Source organism: Mauremys mutica, chromosome 10 (genome assembly GCF_020497125.1).
Source record: "Mauremys mutica isolate MM-2020 ecotype Southern chromosome 10, ASM2049712v1, whole genome shotgun sequence".
NCBI classification, from domain to species: Eukaryota; Metazoa; Chordata; order Testudines; family Geoemydidae; genus Mauremys; species Mauremys mutica.
In genome coordinates, this window is record NC_059081.1 from 47,388,439 (window position 1) to 47,410,943 (window position 22,505).

Sequence of the window (22,505 nt, forward strand, 5' to 3'; positions counted from 1 at the left end):
CAGAGCCGAGATGAACTAATTTCTATGAATATTTAGTATCACACTTGATACTAGCATAAGTTAATAGCTTATAACTCAGGAAGAGGTAAATGGATACAAGGGATGGAGAGAATTTTGGTTTGCTCTCTGCCAAAAAGTATTGTCAACATATTGTTGGCATCTTCTTTAGGTCACAGTGTGGGAAATGTATCAATAGTTTGCATCCCTTATTACAAGATGAAGATGAAGAAAAAAAAATCTTCTTCTTCTTTTAAATCTATCATTATTGAGAAAAGGATCTGAAAGTTTTTTTTGACCTTGGGGAATGGAAGGAACCCCCACACTTTGAAAGCACCATTCTCACTTTATATCCATGACACAATATTAAAAAGCCTTCCCACATTGATATTTTCAGCATCCTGTTCAAAGTTCATACTATATGCTGCAGATGTTTTGCCAGTTTGGGTGATGTAATCACAGACCAAAAATCAATATCTGTGGAAGATTTGTGAAAACATACAAACCATCTGGCTGCAGATATACTTGAGGGCCTGAAAAACTTAAAATCTTTTCCAGTTATAGAGAATGTATTTTATAAAATAGTAAATTCTCCTAATTATGTTAAGCTTTGTTAAGCAAAAATAATGTTTCAGATCAAAATACAAGTATTCTTTTAAAGGGATTTTGCACCCTGAAGTGGACTTTTTATAGATCTGGGATGGGGATGCTATGAGACTGTGTTAAATTGAGTTGGCTATTGTCTGGGTATACCGCAAGGAGGACAGGAGACTTGTTATGAGTTTTAATCGGGCCACAACTTTATTATATAGATGTCTGGGACAACCTGGCAGATAAAGTGGACAGTGCAAGCAAATCCATGCTTATTCAAATCAATTCTCTGAGGCTTTCACCAGCCCCACTTTGTTTCCATCTAGGTCCCCCAGCTGACCCATGGCTTGGACCTTACCATCCACCAGCCTTGCAAGAGGCTTAAGGAGGGCTATGAGAATGTGGGGGATTGGCTCTCTGCATACTGGTCATGGGAGTCCCCGAACCCTTTTTCCCATTCTTTTTCTTTATCCAGTACCTCCTTTTAAGTCCTTTACCAGGCCATTTATCTGGTCACCGGCTGCTCGGCCTCTGGAGTACCTGCACTGAACATCCACCCAATATTACAAAATAAGTTGTGACATGTGGCCTACCACCTTTTCTACACCAGAAAAAGTCTGTCCTCACACCTGCTGTAAGGAAGGCAAAAAAACCACACTCCACCACAGCTAATTCTGGTGGTGTGGGAAAAATTCCTTCCCAGATCCCCTTTAAAAGGGGCGACTAGCGCAATGCCCACAGAAGGTCCAAACCCAGCCTGCCATTCGCCTCCACTTGCTGGCTACTAGAGGAGGGAGGGTGGGTGCTGGCTTCCTTGCTGCTTTCACATAGAGGGTACGTCTACACTACGGGACTATTCCGAATTTGCATAAACCGGTTTTGTAAAACAGATTTTATAAAATCGAGTGTGCGCGGCCACACTAAACACATTAAATCGGTGGTGTGCGTCCACGGTTCGAGGCTAGTGTCGATTTCTGGAGCGTTGCACTGTGGGTAGCTATTCCGTAGCTATCCCATAGTTCCCGCAGCCTCCCCCGCCCCTTGGAACTTCCGGGTTGAGATCCCAGTGCCTGATGGGGCAAAAATTGCCGAGCTATGCCCTGACCCACCGCGGACACGGTGTTTGACCCTAGAAGCATTTGGAGCTCTGTCTGGAGATTTTAAAAAAATGATTTTGAATTTCGTCTTCTGTAACGGAGCACTGATAGAACAGATTTGCCTGCCCTTACAGCGATCACGTCCGCATGGTCCATGCGGGAGCTCTTTCTTTATTTTGATTTTTAACTGCATCGCCACACGTGCTGATCGGAGCTCCATGCTGGGCAAACAGGAAATATTCAAAAGTTCGCGGGGCTTTTCCTGTCTACCTGGCCACTGCATCCGACTGCATCAGATTGCTGTCAAGAGCGGTCAGTGGTGCACTGTGGGATACCGCCCGGAGGCCAATACCGTCGATCAGCGGCCACACTAACCCTAATCCGATATGGTAATACCGATACTAGCGCTACTCCTCTCGTTAGGGAGGAGTACAGAAACCGGTTTAAAGAGCCATTAAAATCGATATAAGATGCCTCCTAGTGTGGACGGTTGTGGCGTTAAATCGGTTTTACGCTCCTAAAACCGATTTAAACACCTAGTGTAGACCAGGCTAGAGACTTGCCCCACCCAGGTTTCGTACCTTTATGCACATTCCTTGGGGGGGGGGTGCTGCAAAGTTGACCACCGAGCAGAGCTGTCCTTCTTTGGGTAAGCCCACACAAATTCTGCCCCACCTTTAGTTGTGATGCAATCATTCTCCAGCAAGAAGAAAACTTATTTTGAGGGAGCACATCTAGTGATATAAATGAAAACATTCAGTAATACAAGTGAAAACATTCAGAGGAGGCATTCCAATTTGGAGGACACTTTTCTCCAATACTGTAATGTAAATGACCAGAATGCTATACAGGGCTCCTGTGATATAAAATTAGTGAAAATCTTCTAATGACCAGTAATCTCAGAAGAAACATGGCCATGGGAATGCCATGAGCCTTATAATTAGAGGAAAATTGTGAAAACTTCTTCTACCAGGTTCTGATACTTTTACCTACGATGAACAGTGTCTTATACCATAAGTAATGCCATTGAAGCCAGCTCATGAAGTCATGTGCTATTCAGGGAGAGTAAGGATGGCAGAATCTGGCCCCTTGTTTATACTTGGCATAACTATTTACAGTAAAAATGGTTCATGACATTAATTAATGTTTTGGCTTCATCTGGAGATGACATTTTCTCAAAGTTTGCTGTTTGGTAGAATAAACTCCAAAAGGTTGAGTGAACCCCACTCCATCCAATACACATATGCTTTCATACCACTCTCAGTATCTCAGCACCTCCAAACCTAATAATGGTTCACTCCTCCTACAAACTGAAGAGTGACCTCAACTGACTATTTGCTTGATGAGTACAATCGAGGCCCTCAGATCCACAAATATGTTCATCATTTTTTTTCAATTCAGGTCTCTCTTGCAACCCTTTTATGACATCATGAACTTAGCGGTGGCTGACTCAGATGTCACAGGCTACCTACAACCATCCATAGCTATGCTACCACAGCATCTATTATGTGATGTGTTTGCAGTTCTGCTGCATTAAGATCTTACTATCAGTTAAGTTACATGATTTTTTTCTTCGCCATTTTATGATACTTTATTTCTGAAATACGTTGCCTAGTCCTATCTATTTTATAGATGGGCAAATCATCTGTGTTCCACTTCATTGAGTAGCTTTATCCTGGCATCAGCCCAAACAGCTGATGGGGTATCAGAAAAATCAATAAGCTCAATATTTCTGCAGTCTGTTCCACTCAGCTAAACAGTTATCACCCCATGTCTTTAAGACCAACTCAGATTGCTTTTGGGAAAACACCAAGCCATCTTCGGAAGAAGCCACAATTGACAGAAATGGTGGCATTAGCATCAGAAACAGAATATTTGTGCAGACATCCTATATGATACATAATATAAGTGTCCTCTGCAATACAGATTTTTTTGGTGATTTATTTAAATGATATCACAGTTTATCCTCTGGCTGATTTGTTTTGGTAACAATACCTAAAACAAAACAAACAAAAACCACATAGCTTCCTCTTTCCGCTTTTCTTCATATTCAGTTAGCAAAATGATGTACTGTGCAACTTTGCTAGGTTTGACATGAATGAACTCTGACAGGGGACAGACTTTGTGAAAGACTGAAGTTAGTCGTATAACAAATGGATACGTGACTCTTTGCAACATGAAAAAGGAAAAAGCTGTTATTACAGCTATATCAGTGAACCACTGAAGAATCCCTCTAAGTTGTCTAAAATATATATATATATTTCAAAATGGAGCATTTAGGAGCTATATATTGTTGCCTAAGTCACCCAATCATTGTCTATAAATAAAGCCAAGGCACTGACCCATGATTATTGTTATTTGTGTGTACTTAATATCATGTGAATTGGAGGGGAGGAAGCAAGCTTTGAGATATTCTCCCTGTTTGTGCTTCTCTGTATTCTGTATTCTGCAGTTTATTTCAGTGCATCAGTGATGGAACAGTATAATGAATGATATAGAGAAACCAGTCCATCAGGTACACTGCACCATTGACCTGGAGGAGTCCAGAGAACCTGCTTTATCTGGAACTAAGATATCTCTACCATTATTGACCACTGAAGAAAATCTTCAATAACTACTTAATTGAACTAAGGGATATCACATTGTTTAATTTAATTTGTCAGAAATTGTTTCAGGCTGAGTTGAACTTTAGTCAATTAAAAAGCACAAACCCAGCAGAAGAATGAATGGTTTACATTTCAGATATGTACAGTGACAGAATTAATAGTGTGCAGTCCAGAGATGTAAACAGTAGTATAATTAAGGGTAATTTCATTTTCCTAATGAGATTCCTTCTAAAAGAAACAGGCAGAATCACTGATGATAGATCTGGGGCCCAGCCCTGTTTCCATTAATAAATGGGAGTTCTGCCATGGATTTAAAAAGAAGCAGGATCAAGCCCCTGGTTACAGAGTTATAACATGCATGCAGAATGTCATCAATTCATGCTGCCGTAGTGCAAAAGAAATAACAGATGCTTCTGTTTTACAAGCATCTGACAGTTGTGTGATTTAGCACAACCTTGTCAATTATCCATTATTGGTAGTATCCAGTTAATGGAAATTCCTCCTGCTTGGGTAAAATGCATTAAATATCCTCTGAGTAAAGAGACCAAAAGGAGCTTAACTGTGAAGGAAAAGACACTGTTGAATGTCTGGTCCTGGAGAAAGAATGGCAGCAGGAAATGTATCTGCTGCATCACAACACAGCTCTCCGAATTCCTTCACAGAACTCTGTATGAACACATAGAAAGGCAGAAAAGAGGATGCAAACACCATTACACAAATTTATGATTTTTTTTTTCAAATGGGTGTTCACACATACATTTTCTAGCATTCACCTATCTTGAATCATAACTTTCCTTGCTAATAGCATGTTGCTGTCATAGATCAGTATTATGGTTTTCAGTAACTGGCCCTGGATTAATAAAGGAATGGAACTGCACCACTTCAGCTGAAGATCTGAAAGAGACTGTGACCAAGAGAGCCTATAACTGACATATGAGGTGTGGTCTTCGGAGGATTAAGTTTACATGGGTTGGATCCAATCTTATCAAACTGCTCATGGCATCCCTACTTCCAGCTCCTTAGCCTCCATGGAAGACTGCAACTTTCATTGGTGGTGGGCTCCACCATTGATCCTTGGATGCAAATTTTGTGGGTACATAGGTCTCCACTTAGTCCAGGGCCCAGAACTATTAATCTGCGGATCCTTAATCCATCCTTGTTAAGAGGATTTTTTTTTTAATTCTTGTCTGTTTACAGTATATATCTTTAACAATAGTATTGATTTACATACAAATAACATAATACATCAAAAATTGCCAACAGCCTAAAATATTTATATAGTGTAACATGAATTCCTCCTATCTTTGATGTTGGACTGGATTTTTAAATAAAATTTTCCTCTGTGTGCTTCAATGAAAAATTTCTATCAGATCACTTTTGCCGTTTTTTTCCTCCTACCCAACTGCCATTTCACCTTTGATTTTGCAGTTTCAACATAAAGGATCAATGGAAAACTGGAGGAGAGCATTTGAGTGTATCTGAATTAGAGGAGGGAGGATGGATATGAAACCTACAGTTTGAGATGGGGAAGGTCTCATATTATTTATTTTTTTGTTTCAGTTTGCTGCATAATGACTATAGTACAACGTCTGATGGGGTGAATTGTTCAAGCAATGTATAGCACAAACTTGCCAATTATCTGTTGTTATTTCTATTTGTGAAACTGGGAAAGGGGACACTTGAAATGGTATGGAACACACCAGGTTTCATGTTTCACTGCAAACTCAAATTTTAGACAAGCTTTGGAAAAAGGAATCCCTGTAGAACAGCTAGCTTTTTAAGTGCACTTGGGCACAGTTGAGCAAACTGGGACCCAGTTTTGAACAGACCTGTGTCCCAAAGAGCTAATGTGATTTTGCAATACATGAAGAGGGGAATCTTGAGTAGGAGTAGAGAGGTTATTTTACCTGTATATTTGGGACTGGTGCAACTATTGCTGAAATATTGTGTCCAGTTCTGGTGCCAATAATTCAAGAAAAGTGTTGATAAATTGGAGAAGGTTCAGAGAAGAGCCATGAGAATGATGAAAGGATTAGAAAACATGTCTTATAGTGATAGACTCAAAGAGCTCCATCTATGTAGCTTATCTAAGGGATGGTTAAGGGGTGACTTGACTGTGGTCTGTCAGTATCTACAAGCAAAACAAATATTTAATATTCAATCTAGCAGAGAAAGTATAACAAGATGCAATGTCTGGAAGTTAAAGCTAAACAATGTAAGACTGGAAATAACATCTACATTTTTAATAGTGAGGGTAATTAACCATTAGAACTATTTATTGGGGGCTGTGGTGGATTCTCCATAGCTGACAATTTTCAAATCAAGATTGCATTTTTTTGTATATATGTGCTCTAGGAATTCTTTTGAGGAAGTTCTATAGCCTGTGGTGTAGAGGAGGTCAGACAGGATGATGAGAGTGGTCCCTTCTGGCCTCAGAAGCTATGAATTATAATTTAAAATAAAACCCAGGCATTTTTGTTTCATGGTAAAACCATGCTAAATTCAATGAGTTGACAAGGTTTTAAAAAATGAAGCCAAGTGAAACTCAACACATTTGGCTGAGCTTCACTTGGAGTACCTGGATCCAAAAATCCAAGGGTGTGAGCCCATGTGAATCAAAACAAAACAAATGTGTTTTTTTTTTCAAAACCCTGTAAAGCCAGTTTTGCACAGCTGTACGTGTAGGGAATTATCCATGCCAATCCCAGTAAATATATAGCTGGGTGAAAAACTTTTCATTGGCATAAGTGAAAGGAGAATCTTGCCTTCTATCACTAACAAAAAATTAAATTTACTTAATCCATTTTGACACCTGATAAAAGTACTCAGAAATACTGATCAGGTTTATATTAATCCTGACATTTTGCAGTGTTTGCCCAGCCCTACTTTTATCCTGAAAAATTCAGAGAAGGTTCTCAGAGATGTTCAAAGCAGATTTTCTATAAGTAAATAGCAAGTGCTTGAATATCTTTATCATTTTTTTTCATGACGTTTATTGATCACATTGATTTTTGGTGGGTATTTTGTTGTGTATGGGTTTTTTGGTATTATATTATACAATATTGCTGCTCAACTCCTGCTCCTTTATGCTTTTTAGTATTCTCTCCATCAAGTGACATTTAAAATATGTTTTTCTCATGTCTACCTATTCTGCCTGGCAATTACTTTAGAATTGCACTTACACTTGCATTTATTTTTCCTAGCGAGAGGACATTTTGACAATGATTGTTAAAATATCAGTATTGTGACTCTTTACTTTCTGGACCCTTATCCTCTATGACCCTCTTCAACACAAAACATGAGTCAAGCAGTAGATCTCAGCCATATTTTTTTAACTTTATAGCATTTTTTATAATTTATTTAAATATTGTCTAGTTTTCCTAAAAATGTTCAGTACAATTTAATAGTGTTTTTTAAATTTGTTTTTACTACTCTCATCTTAGTTTAGTTTAATTAACACATACAGCCAAATTCTGCAGTATTTACTCATGCAAAAATGCCTTTGAAGTCAATGGGGGAATACATAATAATGCTGAAAGAATCATGCTAAATTGTACATCACTAAATAGGATCATAACATTTTGTACAATCCATGTGTGGCAAAGACAATTCCAAAGTACTATGTGTGAAATCATGGTCCTATTAAAATCATTGACAAAACTCACATCAACATTGATAAGACCAAGATTTTCAACCCATGTTTCAAATCACTGTGGGCCAGATTCTACCACCCGTATTCACATTGAGTAGTATGTCTTACTTTTTTATTATCTCCATTGAAATCATTGCAGAATCACTGAGGAGCTGGGCACAACTTGGCCCATAGTGATCTGTCATTTTGTATAGGATCGCCCAGCGTAAGATATAAATTCATGTAAGCCGTAAGCTGTGAAGTCATAAATATGATAAACTAGTAGGGAAAATAAGATTTATGATTTGTGGGACTCACCTAAGGTATAAATATGCATAAATAAGTGCACAATGTACACAGAGTAAAACCCTGCCCTAATACATATGCATGAAATTCGCACCGAATGAGTGGTCTGATTTATGGTTTGGTATCAAAACCATGTGAAAATGTACAGCTCTGCGAGGGGCTTTAATTGAAGCTTGGTTAAACTCAGCATCTCCCTACCCTGTTTTTAATAAATAAGTTTGTTATGAGCTTTTGTGTTTGTTCAAACTGAAAACTTAAAAAGTAGAATGGAACTCCCAGGAATTGTAACCAAAGAAAAGGTTTGCATGGACCCTAAAGATCTGTTCACTGATATTAGTGCATTGAAATTTGCATGCACATATCTAATGGAAAAACTGTATCAAGGCAGAATTTGGCTAAGCTTTTAATGGGGTACATGTACTATATCAGATCAGAAAATAAAAGCTGAGCTTTCTAAAGGCTGAATTGCACCTTTAACTACACTTCCGCTCAAGGAATTAAGGGGATGTAAGAACTCTCCCATATGCTTTCATAGGCCACCTGGCCCTTGAATCTTGGTGTGCAGGAGTAAGCAAAGCTACTTCTCTGCTTCTTCATCTCCAGAACAGGTGGGCAAGGAGGGTTAGTGAATGGATGATGCCTTAGCTCCATTCCCACTACTTGCAGGCCAGCACAGCTGAGCCAGTGGGGATATTGGTAGTGGTGGTAATAGACAAGCAGTAAATTCCTAGGAACAAAGGGTAACAAGAAGGGAATTGTGCATCTCTGAGCACAATTCCTTCACTGGGATATTCCTGAGGCAGTACCTCAGTGTGGGGCTCTTACTATGGGCTCTGTCCTTGTTACAAAATCTACCCATAAGTGACAGAATTGTTATTTTGTTTTTTATACATCTTATACCCACACCAATACTTTATAGTTAGAGATTGTACTTTTTCTTATGAAATTCACTTAACTCTTTCCCTGCACAGAGCATGAATTCCACACTTCAGCCTATGAGCAGCCTCTCCATACCTCCTATGTGGAGGTTTTGAGCCACCTGAGGTTCAGTAGTCCCAACCAACACCCAGTGGCCTCCATCACACCTATTTGCTACACCCTCTTGCTTAACAATACAGACTAGAAACGGGATATTCACATTTTATTTATTTTCTTTTCCGATTTCTTATTTCACTTAACCAGTAAGTTAGATACCTGTCTGTTTCAACTACCTTCTGAAAATGTAGTGAGGTTACTACCTAATTAGCGTGGTATCACACTGGAAGCTACTATAAGAAGCAGTAATACTAATAAGCATTGTTGTAAATTCACCTGTATGCAAAAAAAATTGTAACTACTTCTGAACAAATGTCAGCAATGTAGCAATCATGGCATCAGAAGGATCATGAAACTAGCAGTTATGGGGGGAAGGGAAGAAAGTAATTTTTCATTCAGGATATTTAAAATATATATAAACCCCCCTAACTAGAGTATCACCACATTTCACAACATTGTTATATTCATAATACATCCCCATGATGCAGGTTCTTAACACTAATATCACTGGAATTTTCTGCTAGATGACTCTTGAGCAGGGGTTCTATCCAGGCCTAGGAACAAGAGGCTGTCTGAGCATGTCTTATCCATCCCTAAGAGAGTGTTGCTCAATGTCACTATCATGGAACTGTTCCTATGCAGGACAGACAACCAGCCTCGTGGTGCCTAATTGCCTAGTGGTGCTTTGTCAGGGAAAGATGAGGAGACCAAGTGCACATTAGAGAAGCTTAGGGTTTTAAAGAAATTCTTCATTTGCACCCTGATTCTACAATGAGCTCTGCATGGAATCAGAGTCCCACCCACATAGAACTCCTTCGCACAAGGTAATTAATGCTCAAAATAACTACAGTGGCTGCAAGTAGCACAGTCATCCCGCCCCCTGAAAGGGTTATTCATATTTTCCAAGTGAAAAACAACGGTCTGATAAATATTAGGGAGGGAGAGGAATTATTTAAGCTTAGTACCAATGTGGACAAAAGAACAAATGGATATAAACTGGACACTAGGAAGTTTAGACTTGAAATTAGACGAAGGTTTCTAACCATTAGAGGAGTGAAGTTCTGGAACAGCCTTCCAAGGGGAGTAGTGGGGGCAAAAGATATATCTGGCTTTAAGATTAAGCTTGATAAGTTTATGGAGGGGATGGTATGATGGGATAGCCTAATTTTGGCAATTAATTTGGCAATTGATCTTTGATTATCAGCTGGTAATTATGCCCAGTGATCTGTGATGGGATGTTAGATGGGGGTGGGATCTGAGTTACTGCAGAGAATTCTTTCCCGGGTGTTGGCTGGTGAGTCTTGCCCACATGCTCAGGGTTTAGCTGATCACCATATTTGGAGTCAGGAAGGAATTTTCCTCCAAGGCAGATTGGCAGAGGCCCTGGGTTTTTTTTGCCTTCCTCCGCAGCATGGAGCACAGGTCACTTGCTGGAGGATTCTTTGCAGCTTGAGGTCTTCAAACCACAATTTGAGGACTTCAATAACTCAGACATAGGTTAGGGGTTTGTTACAGGAGTGGGTGGGTGAGATTCTGTGGCCTGCATTGTGCAGGAGGTCAGACTAGATGATTATAATGGTCCCTTCTGACCTTAAAGTCTATGAGTCTATGAGACTGAGAATTGGGGGATAAAGGAAGTTGGTGGGAAAATGCCAGTCTATCCCCCTAAGATCTAACTTTTACTTATCTGAACCTTCTGTCTCTTTCCCGCACACCATTAGTTCATCCATACCATCAATTTACTCCATCCCTCCTGCACACAGCCCTGAAAAACCCTACATGTCCATTAGCTCCAACCCAATCCTCCCCTGCTCAGGAACGCCCACCCACATCCCCACCCTCTTCTTCCTTTGTGTCTTCACAGGTCAGAACCACCCATTCAGCTCTGAATCCTCTCCCATTTGATTTGTTACAGGAGAGCCTTACAAAAGAGAGATGTTTGTATCCACATACACAATTGGCTGATAGATATGGTCTCAGTAGATGAAACTCAAGAACATGTAGCATAATTCTTGGGTATTGTAGAACCAATAAAACGTATCATTGCGCATTGCAAAAATGGCTTCTTTTGTGCAACTGTTTATGTGCAGATCTTAATATGACCTAACCATAGGAAATAAGGAAAAATATGTGATAATTTCCCTTCTATGTTTAATTCACCGCATTATTCCTGAGTGTTGGAGCTGTAAAGATGTGTAAAATAACTTGACTGAACCTGAGAAATCTTTACTGTAGGAGTCAGAACTTTATAAAATGTAATATTGTACATAGGATGTAAGGCATGGGATAGATTTGAGTGAATTTAGTGGCTTATTTCAGTTTTTTCCTCCACATACAGACCCTTTGTTATTTTCCTGCAAATTCTTTTAGTAAAAATTCAAGTTACTATTCCATATGTTGAGTCTTTATAAATATTCCTTTACTCCCCAGTGATATAGCAGAACTGCAGTTTAATTAGGGAAGGTAGTATTCAGTTATATTCGGGTAATAATCATAACAAATACTTGAAAAGTATTCATTAAATCTTCAGACTAAAAAGGTGTTGCCTTTGCCTGTTTAAATGAGCCAGTAATGTAGAAAACTAAATATTTTGGCTTTACAACACACTATCTAGTCATTAGAGCAATACTTCTCTGAGTATTAAGGGAAGGCAAGATGGAGAACTAAAACTAGAGGTTCTCAAATAGTTTCATATATGGATTATAGAAACTGGTGAAGGCAGAGTCGACACATGGGACTCCAGCAGCAGGGAAGGTGAAACAGCCCCATATGGTGGGGGAGGAGCCTAGCAGTCAGCGCTTAGCACAATGGGGTCCTGGTCCATGACTGAGGCTCCCAGGTACTATAACACAGCCAGCTGCTCTGTTGCATCCTCCCTCCCCAGGCTGAATGGACACACAGAGCACCACTGCCATGGGGCTGCCTCCTCACTGCTGGGTGTCCATGCCAGAGGTGTCACAAGAAATCAAGGGGTGAGGGACAGGACCCTCCAGAACCTTTCATTTGTGCCCCCCAACTAGCCACAGCTACATGTTGCCTCTGAACTGGAGTCACCATTGCATGGTAATGTGAAGCATGTAGCCAGGTCAGAACAGAAAGTTTAAAGCCAGGTTGTCTGTTTCTTTCAGAATAAAGCAGCATTCTTTTTCTGCCTCACTTATTATTTTACACTCACACTTAAATATTCTTCCACCGTACCAGAAGACAGCTAACTCTCAGGATGTAAAATACACACCCTGAAAAATAAAATCTCATACAGAGCATAGCAATTAATAAACTCATTTTAAGTTTCATTTATGTCCAAGGTTTGATGCTCTTTTGTATTCATTCATTGTCCTGTTTGTATCAGGAGAACATTGTGAAAAGGTAACTCATTTCTTGGTATGTACAAATGATTGTCGGTGACTTCCCTTTGGGAGGGAACTGGGGAAGATTCTGAGTATTAATTATAGACCATAAACACTTAGAGGTTAGCAGCTCAAATCCAGAAAGATAGTGATCAACTGTCATCACCATCAGATGCTGTTTAGTGGCTTATCTGAGTATGATGGCAAAATGCTTCAATAACTGCCTAGTGGTAGTTTCAGAAGAAGGATCAAGGATTGAGCATGTAGAAAATAGAGCAGGTCGAAAATGGAAACACTTTTCAGTGAACATTTCTATGGAAAATTCTTTTTTGGGGGGGAGAAGTGGGGGGGGGGTTGAAATGTCAGACTTGTGGGACCTCACACTTGCTCTTGTCCCACCTTTTAGGCAAATAGCTCATGGAGCTGGAAAAGTCAAATTGGTCTCAAGATTGGAGGGAACATACATTTGCTGTAAAGCCACCCATGCTTTCCTTCAAGTCTTGAAGTGATCACTGCTTCTCCAGACTCAAGGGTTGGGCCACCTGAATTTCTACTGATGTCTCCTTGATTATCATTAAGTGCATTTAAGAATTTTTGCAGAGTAAGAAAGATAAGAAGGGTATACAAACAAGTCATCATGAGAAACATGAAATGATGTGTGTCTCAATTGTAGGAATGCAGATGTATAGAAAAAGAAGGTTGTACCAAGAAAAGGAGATAGATCATTGATAGCACAGAAGCAAAGATGATTAAAAGATGTGTGTGTTGGGAGCAGAGGGGGAGAACAGATCTAGGTGTTATAAAAATATGATGATGCAGAAAATATTGTATAAAACTATACAGCCTCTTTCTACTATCCATGTATAAGGTATTGTGAGTGGTGTATGATATCAATACCAAACCTTTTTAAAAAAACATTTAGCTTCCCTAAGCTATCCATGGAGCTTCCCTGGAGCTATCTATCAGTTTTATTGCATGCAGACTTTAGGATTTCCCCACACAATAAACTAAATCATGATTTTCTGATCAATTATTAATTCTATCTTTATCCATTAGACCAAGGAGGCCCTGGATTCTGTCTCAGACTTGGATAAGTAACTTGCCTATTATTACGCGACACCACAGGCTTACAGTAATTTGTCAAGGGACTTTAAGTGATTAGTTCAAGCAGTTTATTTTTTGCTATATATCAATTTTACATGAAGTAAGCATTTTCCTTCCTCTTTGTGCAAGTGGAATGTTCCAGGAACAATTGGGAAATAAGTACTTTCTTGATTAACATACTTTAAAAAAAAAGTCACTCCAATTCTCACAATTTACTTTATGGGATAATTCAAAGGAAAGAATACAAAACCCCTTACTTATCTGTGAAATGATGTTCTTTATAACAGGTTGGTGGCAGAATGGTGAACACAATGGAGACCAGAAAGAAAGTAGATTGTATGGCAACTGTGGGTGAATACAGATTCACTTGTGTCACTTTTCCCCCCCACCCTTGTCCTTTCAAAATTTTACAGCATGAGGACATCAATCTCATATACTTTATTTTCACATAGAGCCTGATTCTGTATTAACTTAGGCGCAACTCATTCACTGAAACGGGTCGTAGGCTGTATAAATACTACAGTATCAGGTAAATATTTTACACATAAATTAGATACTTATATCCTGTTTCTTTTCTCATTTATATCTAAGCAAATTGGGTATAACCCTGCTGAAATCAACGGAGTCACAACTGCTTAAAACTGGCATACACAAGAGAAGAATTATTTTTTTATGTCTACTAAATGTCTCAGATGAACAACACTGTCCCATTACTATTCCAGAATGAACCTCCATAAATCTATACAAGGTAACAATATCTAGTATATAGTGCACTCAATTCTTTGCTCTGCACTTTTCACTCAGATATTTCCTCAGCATTCTTTCCATAATGTTTCATTACATAGCAATGTTTTAGCGTTTTTCTCTTCAATACTCTTAGCAGATAATCCTGTTAAAAGAACTTGTTCGTTTTTTATATCCCTCCCTGAGATAAGAGCAGTTTTTAAGTAAAACTTACCTGAAATACAGGACTAATGGCAGGTCAGATAAATTGAACTTCTTTCTTAATTTGGATAATGTCACGAAGCTCTCAGTGTAATCTACAAGGTTGGCCTCACTCAGCATTGCTCCTCACCTTTTATATATGGCTAATATGGGTTCATAATCTGGCACTATTTTAAGTAGAGGCATATGTTCCTTCCCAGAGACATTTTTAATCTTAATTGAGTTTCACCCCTTTGAAGTGAAGGCCGAGCAAGGTCTCTCTCTCTTTTCTTTTTTGTGCGTTAACAAAGAGCAAACGGTGTAAGGATTATCTAGTACGGTAATGGTAACCCAATGGCAATTCCCTTCTTTGAATCTTTAGTGACCTAAATTGGGCTTCCTAATAATGAAATTTAAAATTTGACTAGTTCATGATACCCAGTCATTAATGTTAAACATTGCAATAACTTCCATTTTACCTGGCCTGCTCCTTTATCCACATAAACACGTAAATCATTCATTACATATACAGCCCTACTCAGGGTTGACAGTTCTTGTGGTTTTTTTAATTTGTTTTCCCAGCTCCCAAAATCCTGTGATCACATGAGAATCTCAGCTTTCATATATTTCAAAGTCTCTAGCCTTCATGATTGCTGACAAAACCTCGAAAAATGTGATCTGAATGCATCCTAAATGCTCAAAAGTCAGTAGGCAAAGAAAAAGAATCCAGCGTTTATTATTACAAAAATCTCATGATTGTCAGTCAACATCATGTTTGTTGGGGTCTGACTCATGATTGTTTAAAATGATTGCAGTTAACAACATTGTTACACTGAGGGTGATGTGGAGCCTTCCTGGAGATTCTGCTATAGGTGGCATGCAGGGGAAACTGAACTCCGCATCACTTCTTCACTTGATGCAATATTCTCTCCTGACTGATGTACATGTTCATATCACACACAGAGAGCAGCCCCTGTGCTTTTCTGAATGCAGGGATTGGATTATGACAGTCCCTTGGACAGGGCAGACCAGCTTACACAATTCCTGCCCCGCACTTGCATAAGGGACAGTCACAATCTGGCCCCCAAAAGTGGTGACAATCTTAATAAAATAGAAATTGGGCACAAAAAATAAACAGAGCCTCACTGATCATCTCATTTCAATCATGTTTGCAAGTTCATCCCAATTATTCCTCCCTACACAACAACAGACCAGGTCCAAATGGCAAACAGTGCCACTATTACAATACTAGTACATGTTAGAGCTAAACAGAGATTGAGGGGAAAGGAAATTGCAAACATTTTCAACAAAATTTCTCTCATAGAGAGGCAATCTATTCCTGGGTTAACACAAATGGTTATTTGCCAACCTGGTGTGCACAGTATTCTGAGACAAAATAATATTTAAACATTTTATTCTTTGTCATATGCCATGGAGACAGTTTTAGACGCATTCATAACTACAGTGACTATAATCATGATAGAAATACATTAACAAGTCTGCCTTTATTGGGACAAATTCGGTTCTCAGTTACTCTGGGGTCAATCTACAGTAATTTAACTGAAGGCAATCAGATTACTCCGGTGTGTGTAATGGCAGTATTTGGCTGATTGTTCTGTAAAAACTCTATGTGGCAGTTCTAGAACAAGCTGTGGAACTGAGAAATCCTCATGGCTTTTCAGTTTTATGTAGAACACTTTTTGAATCTCCAAGTTAGCACTAGGGCCTGGTCTAAACTGTGGGGTTAGGTCGAATTTAGCTGCGTTTGGTCAATTTAAAAATGGCCATGTCCACACAAACAACCCTGTTCCGTCGACCTAAAGGGCTCTTAAAATCGACTTCTGTACTCCTCCCCAGTGAGGGGAGTAGCACTAAAATCAACTTTGCTGGGTCAAATTTGGGGTAGTGTGAACACAAATTGACAGTACTGGCCTTCGGGAGCTCTCCCAGAGTGCTCCATTGTGACTGCTCTGGACAGCACTTTGAACTCCAATGCCCAGCCAGGTACACAGGAAAAGCCCTGGGAACTTTTGAATTTCATTTCCTGTTTGGTCAGTGTGGTGAACTCAGCAGCACAGGTGACCATGCAGAGTGTAGAATCGTAGAGTGTAGAATGTTTCTATGCTCCCCCCATCATTGCCATCCCTGAGGTTATCACAGATTAGAAGACGAAAAAAACGCACTCGCGATGACATGTTTTCCGAGCTCATGCAGTCCTCCCGCATTGATAGGGCAGAGGTTAATGCATGGAGGCATTCAGTGGCAGAGGCAAGGAAAGAATTAGGTGAGCGCGAAAAGCGGAGGCAGGACACGATGCTGAGGGAGCAAACGGACATGATGAAGCATCTGTTGGAGCTGCAGGAAAACCAACAAGAGCACAGACCCCTGCTGCATCCACTGTATAACCGCTTACACTCCTCCCCATGTCCCATAGTCTCCTCACTCAGATGCCCAAGAACATGTCGGGGGAGGCTCCGGGCATTTGACCTTGTCCGTCCCTCTCCCCCCACCATCCCACCCCACCCAGGTGAAAGAATGAATGCGTGGTTTCAAAACAATAGTTTACTTCATTTCGAGGGGGAGGTGGGTAGTTGGCTTACAGGGAATTAAAATCAACAAAGGGGGCAAGTTTGCATCAAGGAGAAACACACACAACTGTCACACCGAAGCCTGGCCAGTCATTAAAGTGTTTTTCAAAGCCTCTCTGATGTGCAGTGCACCTTGCTGTGCTCTTCTAATCGCCCTGGCGTCTGGTGTGAAACGATTGTCTGCTGAAGCTTTCACGGAGGGAGGGACGACTGACAACATGTACCTAGAACCACCTGCGACAATATTTTTTCCCCATCAGGCATTGGGAGCTTAATCTAGAATTCCAATGGGCGGCGGAGACTGCAGGAACCTTGGGATAGCTACTCCTAAGTTGATGCTAGCCACAGTAGAATGCACTCCGCCAACTTAATGCGCTTAGTGTGGACATTTGCAATTGACTGTATAAAATCAATTTCTAAAAATCGACTTCTATAAAATTGATCTAATTTTGTAGCGTAAACGTACCCTAAGTCAAATTACATTTCTTTCTTTTCTGTCCAGATGACTATGGGAAACTCTGGTTCCACCAGTAGGTTATAGAATGATTCTTCTGTAAAACATTTAGCTGGGCTCAAATTTCACTCTGCATTTCCTCAAACTAGTGTTGGAAAACCTTGTTCTATTATGCCTGAAAATGCTCAATTACTTAGAGGTGATGTTGCTAGGTAACCATTTCACCTTCCCATTTTGCTGTTTAAGATTAGTAGTTAACCCACTCTCTTCCCAAGTTTTTACTCAAACTTTCAAATTGCCACAAAAATGAAATATAGAGCTGTTTTGTTGCTGTTTTATTAGCTATTACAGTTTACTAGATTTGAGCTGAAAAATTGACATTAAGACCTTTTGGAGAAAAAAAGGAATGAAGGTGTTTGAAACATTTAAAACCCTTTTTTTAAATAAAAAAAATGCCTTTACTTGGAAAAACAACCTGGGATGTAATATAGGAGAGTACAAAAGGTTATCAGAAAAAGAGCAAAGGAGACAGGGAGAAAAGAGCTTCAACTTTGATTTAGCAAAGAATCCTGTGGCACCTTATAGACTATAAGGTGCCACAGGATTCTTTGCTGCTTCTACAGAACCAGACTAACACGGCTACCCCTCTGATACTTAACTTTGATTTAGCAGAGCATATGTGTGTGTGTGTGTGTGTGTGTGTGCGCGTGTGCGTATAACTTTCAGCATATGCTTAGGTGTTTTGCTGAACTGGGAGCTTTGAACATAATATCTGAAAGGCTCTCTTTCTACATATACATTTTGTGGGATATAGGAGAGTCAAAACTGTATTGCATTGAAGACAAAGGTGATCTTTATTTTGCCACATGAACTAATTGGTAGTTTTCCCTAACACTAATTCCTAGACCAGCTGTGCTATCTATTGTCACTACATGAAATCTATTACATTTTTACCTGGACTAGGTATCTGAGCCTCATACAACTGAATGTTTGCATACACTGGAAATACCTGTAGTTGTATATTGGTTGTCAGTATTGACTGTCCTATCCCTGCTAAATTGTCAGGAAAGCTTCAGCTGATGTTTAAAACATTGTAAAATATTATTTTCTGGTTCCTCACTCCTCAGAAATGACACAGTACCATTCCTATACCATTAGCATTCCTGTAGGGTTATTTTAATGTTGAAATGAGGAGAAAATTCAGCAGAAATGTCTTTCTTACTCCAAAAATAGCATATTATCATTATTACTAGTCCCTGATAGATATTCCCAAGTATGCCAGTAGATACTGTGTGCACTGTATTTGTCATTGCAATTTAGAGAAAACCCAGTACTGGACATGTGTAAGACAGCACAAGTCATTTCTTCTTCTTTGTGGCTTTACAATATATTCTAAATGAGTCGTTTTGACTCTGGGTGTCAAGGACTAGAAGTGACAGGAAAATGCTCTTTTGGGGAAGTTTATTGCAAAACAAGGATGACTGACATTTTGTCATCCATTATGCTATGGAATTATTGGTTCATGGCTTCTAGTGATGCTCCTCCTTTCTTAGAATTTGGTGATTTTAGTTTTTTTCTGATAAGCATGTAGATAACATGTTGCATTTCCTTTTATATTGTATTAATGTATTCCACTGCCATTGCTAGTAAACAATCCATCTGTACTGCCATTTCATTCAGTTCACTAATACCCTGTTGCCAATTTTCCTGTCCTCCTCCCTCCCCTTACAACCCCCTTCCCTCTTGCCAGTTCTCTCTCTACTCACCATCATTTCAGCCCTGTGATCCTCCATTTGACAACCTCATGTATCGTCTCCACATACCAGATCTTATGCCACTATCACCTTGGTTCTGCAAGGAAAGGAAAGAAAGAAACAGAGAGGTGAGGGAAGAGAAGATGGGTGATAATGATTATTGTAACTAACAGTGAATTTTTCTCTTCAAAAGACCAAAGAAAATTGATATATCAAAATATACCAGAGCCATCAAGAAGCATACTAAATAAACCCAAGCAACTGAAGAACTTTTGTTAGTCTTAGATTCTCTTCAACAGTACTAGTTTGGTTTTTGGCCTATTTTAAAATTGTTCATTAAGATTTTGTTGGCTGGAACATTTTTTATGAAATTTCATTTTATAACAATATGTTATTTTGTTGAGGCTGAACTGTTTTGCTGAAATGTATCCGTTTTGATGAAGTTTTCCTCGGGAATGTTTATTTGGTCAAGGGCTCTGTAGTCACTTGAGACCAGAGAATGAGAGAGAGCAAAGACCCAAATTGAAAAGCTCTGGCTTTTGATCCAAAAACAGATGATTTAACGCAATTCCATTTTGCAAAAATCATTTCAAAGGATTTGTTTTCATTGTACATTGGAATGAAAACAAATTTGGAAACCTCAAAAGTCACCAAAAAAGGAAATTGTTGTCCTCCAGACAGATCTAGTAAGTGATGTTAAAATATTTTTAAATCATTGAATATATTGGTAATATGGACCTTGTCACCATGGTGAAAGGACCATAGATTCACGATGGCAATATAAAGCCTATATTTTAAACATATTCAACATTAGAAATCTCTCCACAATAATGAATGTTATTTACACAGCTTCTTAAATTGGCATGGTGCTTTATGGAAAAAATAAGACATAGCCCTTGTCCTGAATAGCTTTCAGCCTCAGGGCCTAACTCCATAAATGGATCCATGCAAGTAGACCCTTACTTTCACATGTAGTCTTGCTGTAGTCAATACCCATGCATAAGGTTCTGCCTGCCTAGATCTAGTAGCAAGATCACAACCTATTTTTTTTATCATTAGTCATGTTTACATCTAAAACAGAGCAAAAATGAGGGCAAGGTGTAAAGGGAAGAGTGGACAACATTAGTATTAATAAGATTAAGCATCCTTATGCATTGTTTATTACTTCATAAAATACAGTGAACTTGAACTTTTCTTCTTTTCTTTAGAATTATTTTCCATCAGGTAAGACATTTTTAGCCTTCTTGTCCCATGTATGAGTAATGATTGCTACATCATCTTCTGGTACCAGAAGTAGTTCCCATTATGTTTTCAAATGATCCATAATAAGCGAGAATTCCAGTAACTTTTTATATGAGTTGCAATGATATCTCCACCCATCTTTCAATATAGCCTCAAACGGAAACATATGCAGTGATCCAAATACAATAAATGTAATGTGACACAAAGTGTGGAATACACACTCTATCCTTTCCAACTCCCACAGAACCTCAGCTCATACTTATAGCTCATATCCTGCCAAGCAGATATCAGTGACTTTGGCCATCTCTATGATCTCAGGTATTCCCTTTATCTTGTAAGTCACAAAGAATTTCAATAATACAATAATAATACCACCTAGCTTTTATACAGTACAGGTAACTTTATTTACTAACTTCTGAGTGCTTGAGTTTGCAACCTTTATGATGTTCTTATATCTTAGTTTTTTGTTTGATGTATATTTGTACATACACACACACACACACACTTATTTTGATAGTTTGTGATAGTGTAATGAATCTGAATCCTCATTAGCAAATAAATAATGTTGGGATTTTTTTTCTGGTTCACAGAATTATTTATTTAGAGTTCTGGCTGCTACTTGAAGTTTGGAATTAGTTTTCTGAGTACAGGTTCCCAGTGGTGTGTTACAATGGGGGTATCCCAGATCACCCAAAGTAACAGCACTGATATTGAATAAGCCTTCCTGTTTAGGTCAGCAATACAAAGTAAGCTTTATTTCTTTGAGGTTGAATAGATTGTTTGGAGAGGTAGATTAACAGGGCTTTAATCTTGTTGCTATGTGCCTGTTTACTAGACTAAAGAGCAGCTTAGTGTCTGTCTAAAGAGATTTTCAGTGAAATACAGAAATCTTTCAGCTGGTCTTTCTTCAAACAAAAGGGTTATTATTTGTGAGACTCTATTAATTTACAGAATGAAAAGAAGAGGAAGCTACTGCTATTAGATGTTCTATGCCATCTCTCTGCAAAGTTCTGCCAAAAAACTAAGGAACATCTGGGGGACTGAAATCAGTGCTTAATTTGTGCCAGGGGCTTGCCAGGTCTGAGCCCCAGCACCTATAGGTTAGGCAGCTCAGAGCCCCAGCATCTCTAGGCTTGCTGCATCAGTTAGGAAAGCAAAAAAAATTGCTTGAGTCCCTGCACCTAATTGCTTGAGCCCTGGTACCTCCTTGCATTACAAATTAAGCAGTGACCAAAATCATTTTCTTCTAGATTATATGGCACTGAAACTATTCTTTGGAAATTTTCAGAACCATTTCTGACTGCTAGGAGACAGCCTTGTATTTGGGGTGCAGTACTTAATGGCTTATATGTCACTTGTATTACCTTATGGTTGTTACTTTCATTAATTGTGCTGGATGTTAATAGTCATTTAATCCTACATTGTACAATCCAGCAACCACTATTTGGTAAAGGTTAATGAAGCCTTTCGGCAATTATGATCTTTACAATATTCTCTGACCTTTGTAAAATGGCTTGTTCCCTTAAAAATTGCTATTGACAGTAAGTGTTTCTTTGAGGGGAAAAATGCATTTTTAAATGTTGAAAGCAGAGACAAAGGATTATAGAGGAAGAAAAACTAAACAGAAGTAAAATTTATTATCAAACCTTGTACGATATAGTACAATGAGCAAAGAAAATGTGTGCAAAAACATTTATCTTAAATTCATCCAGATGGTGTATATAATTGCACTGAATAAACCTCCTTTAGTCAGCTTTATACTATACCTTTAATTTCTCGCTCTCTCTGCTCTCAACAGTGCATCAATATCATTTAACACCCCAATTCTG